Consider the following 7,285-nt stretch of genomic DNA (forward strand, 5'->3'; position numbering starts at 1 on the left):
CCCGATCGTCCTACAGGTAAGTATAAACTAACCTAATTTAACCCCCTAACCCTCCTCCCCCCTGTACCTAACCCTAATCCCCCTTCTAAGTGCCTAAACCTAACCCCCCCTTCCCCTAGCCTAAACCTAACCCTCCCGGGGGGATGCCTAACCCTAAGTCCCCCCGGGAGTCTTAAACCTAGACCCCCCCCGCGGCTGTCCGCGCCCGGCTTACCTTCATTTGGTATGCCGGGCGTCGGTCTTCCGGCGTTTGGTCAATGACAGGCGTCCAGTTTTCATTAGTACCACGCCGAGATTAGAAAGTCTGGAAGCCGGCGGTTGGCATTTAGACCGTCAGCTTCCAAACTACATCCCGTTGTTTTAAAGGCCATTGCAACTAAATTGCATGTGCATTGTATGTGACTGTTTGCTAGCTGCTGTGTGATACTGCCTTTTATTTCTGACTGTCAGTTATAACTATCACTGTTTTTCTCTTCATCCCTCTGTTTAGGTGTGTGGGGTTTTTTCTTTGAACTTCACATTTACTTGTTATGTGTACTTGTTACACATTGGTACCTTTAAAATTGATATGTCAAAAAGTAAAAGGGAAACAGGAGGTGAGGCCCCTGTGCTGATTTCATGTAAATTCTGTATGGCGACCTTGACCCTTCAGGACTTTATAAAAGATGGTTTGTGTGCTGTCTGTTATAAAGAACCACCTAACCAGTCCAATATATCAGCCCCTGTACAGGAGCCATCTTGGGTGTCTTCCTTGTCTCAGGTGATGACACAGCTAGTGGATCGTTTGGCTACTCCCACATTGCCTTCTTTAATGGGATACCCACAGCATGCTGTGTTTGCCCCTCCTATACATAATTCCTGGGTGGATGTTTATGCCCACTTGAGTCAGAGTATGACTCAGTCGGCTGTTGCTAACAGACTGGTAGTCACTAAGGCGCCTAAACAGAAGTTATCTTTTTATCAGTCTGCTCAGCATGTAGATTCAGACGCATCATCAGAGGAAAGATGAAGCGCTGGGTTCTTCTCCAGGATCTAGGGCCTGATTCAGAGCCGTTCGCTATTTGCGGTCGTTCGTTCAAAAACAAGGGGTGGCTATTCAAATGATCCGTTCGCAAATTGCAGTCTGTTCACACCTCTAAGTCTGAACGAGCGAGCAAAACATACGCTCGTTTATTTGTTAAAAACGCCCCCTGGCCGCTCGCACCATACATCATGTCCGCTATTTATTAGATTAATCGAGTACATCGACCAGCGTATGAACTGCTCGCTACTCTTGTGGTTGGTTTTTGCTACCACAATTTTGCGAACAGTTCTGGCTTAAAAAAAACCCAGTGACGTGGTCAATGACGCTGCTGTTTTAAATATGCACACCCATAAAACGCCCGTTTTGACCTTTAAGCACGCCTGCGATCGGATCTCCACTCCCCTTTTTCAAGCACCTTCCCCTGTCACCACCCACAAACGCCTCATTCTGTCACTCAAATTATCAGGCATTCGCTATTTTGCGAGCACATGAATTTCGGCCGCACTGACTGGTTCGCGCATGCGTATAACGATCTGTACGCATGCGCAGATGTGCGAACATCGCTCGGAACGAGCGTACTGCCGCTAGCGAGTGGCTCTGAATGAGGGCCCTAGTTCAGAAGAGGAGGACCCTCCTTCTACAGTGGATGTTCCTTCTTTAGTGAGGCCGGTCAAATCAATCCTAAATATATAGGATGAACCAGCTCCTAGAAAGAAGGCTCCAGTGTTTAAACACCAGAAGGTGGTAAAAGATGAGTTTCCTAATTCTGAGCAGCTTACTGAGCTTTATGGAAGAGGCATGCTGTAACCCAGATAAATGGTTCCATGTTACAAAAAGATTAGCAGTGTTGTATCCTTTCCCAGCTTCTGAATGTAACAAGTGGGAAATCCCTCCTACCGTGGATGGTCATGCGACACATTTAGTCAGGAATGCTATGTTACCTATTTCATCAGCATCTTCTCTTAAAGATTCTACAGATAGATAGAAAAATTGAAACATGTCTTAAAGCAGTGTTATCATCTAGAGCTGTTACTCGACCAGCTGGGGCTTGGGTAGCCAAGGCTGTTGAAGAATGGATGGGGCATTGGAAGAGACTCTACCAAATGCTACCAGAGAACAGCTGACCTATATCTCCCACATACGGGGAGTGGCCTCCTATTTTGGAGAAACTGCAATAGATGCTGGGCTTGTAGCTTTCAAGGCATCTGCAGCCTCAGTTGTGGCTCGTAGAGTGCTTTGGTTAAGGTCCTGGAAAGGAGATACAGGGTCAAAGAAGGCTCTGGAATCCTTACCTTTTTTTGGCAATATACTTTTTGGAGCAGAGTTAGATAAGATAATATTATAGCTACTCTGGCAGCTTCAAAATCTGCAGGTCTGCCATAAACAGCTATGTTGAAGTCTAAGCAGTATTCTTTTCGGTCCTTTCGCCCTCAGGGACGAGCAAAAGGACAGTCTTCCTCCAGGCCATCTAGTTCTCGCAGAACAACCAAGCAACAAACTAAGAAGTCCTGGCCGGCCAGACGTCCAGCTTCTAAGCTGAACGACAAACCCTATGCCTGATGGGGCAGGCCTCCTACTGGGGATCTCAGGGTGGGGGGCCAACTTCTCCTGTTTGCGGACTACTGGCATCAAACAAAAACAGACACCTGGGTCCGAGAAGTGCTCTCTCAGGGGTATGCCCTCGCTTTCCGGATGTATCCTCCCCAGAAGTTTTTTGCATAACGCTCCCATCAGCTTCTATCAAGACCTTGGCCCTCCAGGAGGCTATTTCCTCCTTGTTGGGGCCGGGGTGATAATCCCGGTTCCTGTGGATCCGATCTATTTTTGGTTCAGAAATCGAAGAGACTCATCGCCCCATTCCAAATCTGAAAACCCTCAACAAGTTCATCCATGTACCCAAGTTCTGTATGGAGACTCTTCGGTCAATTATTTTGGCAATGGAACCTGGGGATTTTATGGCTTCCCTGGACATTCAGTATGCGTATCTGCATGTGCCTATTACGCCATCCCACCAACAATTTGTAGGATTTGCTGTCCTGTAACAACATTACCAATTTCAGACACTGCCCTTTGGTCTATCTACAGCCCCTCTGGTCTTCACCAAAATAATGGCGGTTACGATGGCCTACCTCAGGCGTCAGGGAATCAGAATGCTACCATATCTGGGCGACCTTCTGATATTGGCTCAGTCTCCAGATGTTCTACAACACCATCTCCAACTGACCATAACCTGTCTACAGACACATGGCTGGATTATTAATTGGAAGAAATCCTCTCTTTCTCCAACACAGCGGATGGTACATCTGGCGGCATTTCTGGATTCTCAGGCACAAAGGGTGTTTCTGCCAGAGGACAAGATTGCAGCCCTATCCTTGCAAATTCGCAAAATGTTACATAATCGAAGGGTATTCATTCTATCAGTGATGCAGGTCATGGGGTCAATGGTATCCACCTTCGTCATGGTGGAATATGCTCAGTTCCACTCCAGGCCTCTGCAAAAATTGATTCTCTCCCAGAGGATACTTCTCACTCTGGAGGTTCGTCTCTCTCCGTGTGGTGGCTACAAAAGGATCATCTAGACAAGGGTCGTCCATTCTGGATTCCAAATTGGGTGCTTCTCACCATGGATGCCAGTCTTCGCGGATGGGGAGGAGTGACAGGTCATCACACCTTTCAGGGAAGGTGGACAGATCAGGAAAGTCATCTGCCCATAAACATTCTGGAGCTTCGAGCAGTATACAAAGCACTCATCATGGCACAGGACCTCCTCCAGGTCCAGTTGTCGGACTGGATGCCGGTCCAGATCCAGTCCGACAACACGACCACAGTAGCCTATCTCAATCATCAGGGAGGCACGCAAAGTCATGCAGCCATGAGGGAAGTGACAAACATTCTGGTTTGGGCAGAATGTCATCTTCCAGCTATCTCTGCAATATTCATCCCGAGAGTCCTCAATTGGGAAGCAGACTTCCTAAGTCATCAGGACATACACACCAGAGAGTTGCCTCTCCACACGGTGGATTTTCAACTCCTAGTGAACAAATAGGGCCTACCAGACATAGACTTCATGGCATCACGTCACAACCACAAGGTCCGCAGGTATGGGTCCAGGACCAGAGACCCAACAGCCGCCTTAGTGGATGCTCTGGCAGTAAGATGGGACTTCAAACTGGTGTATCTTTTTCCTCCAATTTCTCTCCTCCAAACGGTCCTCCCAAGGAAGTAATACTAGTGGCTCCTGCTTGGCCCAGACGCCATTGGTTCACCGACATATGGAAACTGTCCATACATTCCGTTTCCTCTTCCTCTATGGCCGAATCTGTTAGTGCAGGGTCCCTGCCTACATCCGGACTTAATACGTCTGTCTTTGACTGTGTGGCTCTTGAGTCTTCCATCTTAAGAGCCAAGGGTTTCTCCAGCTCTGTGATTCAAACGATGCTTAGGTAACGAAACCTTCCTCTGCTTGCATCTATTACAGAGTTTTGGCATTCTTTTGGTAAATGGTGTTCCTAAAGAAAGTATGACCCTAAGGTTTTTAGGCTTTCCCGGGTACTTGCTTTTCTCCAGGCTGGGTTAGATCTTGGTCTCCACCTGGCTATCCTGAGAGTGCTGTCAGTCTGGTTCCTGCAAAGGATTGCTTCTTTTACGGATGTTAGAATTTTTTTTTACAGGGTGTTCTCCGAGTTCAGCCACCCTTTGTCCCACCAGTGGCACCGTTGGATTTGTCCTTGGTTCTCAAGGGGCTGCAAGTTCCCCCATTTGAACCTCTGGACTCTGTAGATTTGAAATGGTTGACAGTGAAGACCCTTTTTCTCCTCGCTATTCCTTCTGCACGCAGAGTCTCTGATTTGGCAGTGCTCTTGTCGCTCCCCATTTTTGATTTTTCATCAGGATAGAGCTGTTCTCCGAACAAGGGAGGGTTACATTCCTAAGGTAGTGTCCCATTTTCATGTGAATGAAGAGATTGTGATTCCAGCTTTTCAGTCTTCAGACCTTTCAGTAGGTGAAGCCTCCCTGGATGTGGTTCGTGCTCTCTGTATATGTGAAGCGTACAAACTCTGTTAGAAAATCAGATGCTCTTTTTGTGCTATATGGTTTTCACAAACGAAATGGCCAAGTAACAAGCAGACTCTGGCTCGATGGTTAAGTATGACTATCTCTCTGGTGTACACACAGGCTGATCTCCCTGTCCCAAACACGGCGACAGCACATTCTACCCAGTCTGTGGGGCCATCGTGGGCATTTAGTCGTGGTGCCTCTGCTGAGCAATTGTGCAAGGCAGCCACATGGTCTTCTGTCCACACTTTTCTTAGGTTTTACGCCTTTGATACTTTTGCCTCTCAGGATGCTTCCTTTGGACGAATAGTTCTCGTTTCTGCTCAGGAGCGTCCCTGTGGGCCCTTGGGGGAACTGCTTTAGGACATCCCCATGGTATCCCTGTGGATCCCTATGGACCCTGAAGAAGAAAATAAGAGTTATGGTAGACTTACCATTGATAACTCTTTTTCTTCGAAATCCATAGGGTCCACAGGGCACCCACCCTGACTCACCTCGCTTCATTGGGTAATTTTTCTTTCGGACACGGATTCCCTCATTACTGAGAGTGTTTCTGGTGTACGATTGTTCTTCCTTCTCCTGCTTTGGCTTGTTTACACAACTGAATGCCTGTGGCCGGGGGCAGGGTATATGGGGAGGAGGACCAGAGGCATCCTGGGAGCTGAAAACTTAACAGTTTGGTGCCTGGATCACTCCTATCCCCATGGTATCGCTGTGGACCATATGGACTTTGAAGAAAAAAAAGAGTTATCAATGGTAAGTCTACTTTTTTATATATATATATATATATATATATATATATATATATATATATATATATAAATAATCTGATCTGAGTTGCTCATATTAATAATCCTATTAATTACTAGATTCAAATATGTTAGAATTTTTTTTTGCAGAAAATTATTAGATATAACCTATATATATTGTAATAATATCGTTAATTTGATATTGAATACGGGGATAAGCGGGAGCGCGCACCATACCTTTACGCAGAAAAAAACTCCGATATGAAACGGAGAAGTTAACCTTTCATATTGAGTCTTCACATGCGCAAGCAGGATTAAAACAATCTTAAATTAGAATCGCTATTTATTCCAGCACATCAGAGTTGTAATGGGTTAGTTACCACAGATTGCAAGCATGTATCCACTGCATCATGTTTTGTATTATATTAAATGGTCACTTTTTTTACTGCCACGTATCACTGAAAGAAGTCTTTCCGATCTCAGCCAAAGCCAAGCAACAGCGTGAATAATGTTGGCAAAGCTTTTTATATTCATGCAGGGGAACGCTGGAACGACATGCTCCCAAACGCCAGTAGCCCGTCAATCATGCAGCAGCTTTCGGGGCACTGCGACCGACGACGCAGGACCTGATCTGCACATGCGCAGTGCGGCTCATGCACATGCAGAGATTAAAAAACACAGAAGATTTATGTAAATATCGAATTTACGTAAATCTTTGAATCAGGCCCTCAGCATCTTTCACAGTCCTGCCATTTTCCATCTACAAAATCAGACCTTTCTCACCCTGGAGGCAACCAAGACCCTCATCCACTCATTAATCATCTCCAGACTGGACGACTGTAACCTTCTCTTAACTTATCTGGCCTCCCTGTCTCTTCACTCCAATCTGTCCTCAATGCTGCTGTCCGCCTCATCTTCCTCTCCATTTGTACTACATCTGCCTCCCCTCTCCTACAAGCCCTACACAGGCTCCGCTTACCCTTCAGAACTATTTGAACTTCTCACGCTCACTTATAAAGCCCTCACCCAATCTTCTCCCATTTACATCTCTGACCTTATCTCCCGTCACACTCCTGCACGCTTTGCTCCACACATGATACCGCCTCTCTGCCCAACTGATTACTGCCTCCCACTGCCGCCTCCATGATTTTGCTGCTCCCCAACACTGAAGCTCTCTCCCTCTAATGCTGGGTACACATGAGGACGATATCGGCCTGATATGTCGTTTCCGGATGAATTGGAACGACATATCGGCCGGATCATCCAGTGGGCACGTACTACCTGCACGCTTCTGTGGTCGCATGCAATATCGTCCGGTCGGCCATGCTGCATGATATCGCATGCAGCGCCAATGCAGGTCGTTACATAGCTCAATGTGTATCCGTCGGGCCGACATATTGTCTGGGTACACATCGCTAAGTGTGTACCCAGCTTAGGACTCTCCACCTCTCTACAA

The sequence above is a fragment of the Taudactylus pleione genome, unplaced genomic scaffold (assembly GCF_031769625.1).
Source record: "Taudactylus pleione unplaced genomic scaffold, aTauple2 ptg000828l, whole genome shotgun sequence".
Taxonomy (NCBI): Eukaryota; Metazoa; Chordata; class Amphibia; order Anura; family Myobatrachidae; genus Taudactylus; species Taudactylus pleione.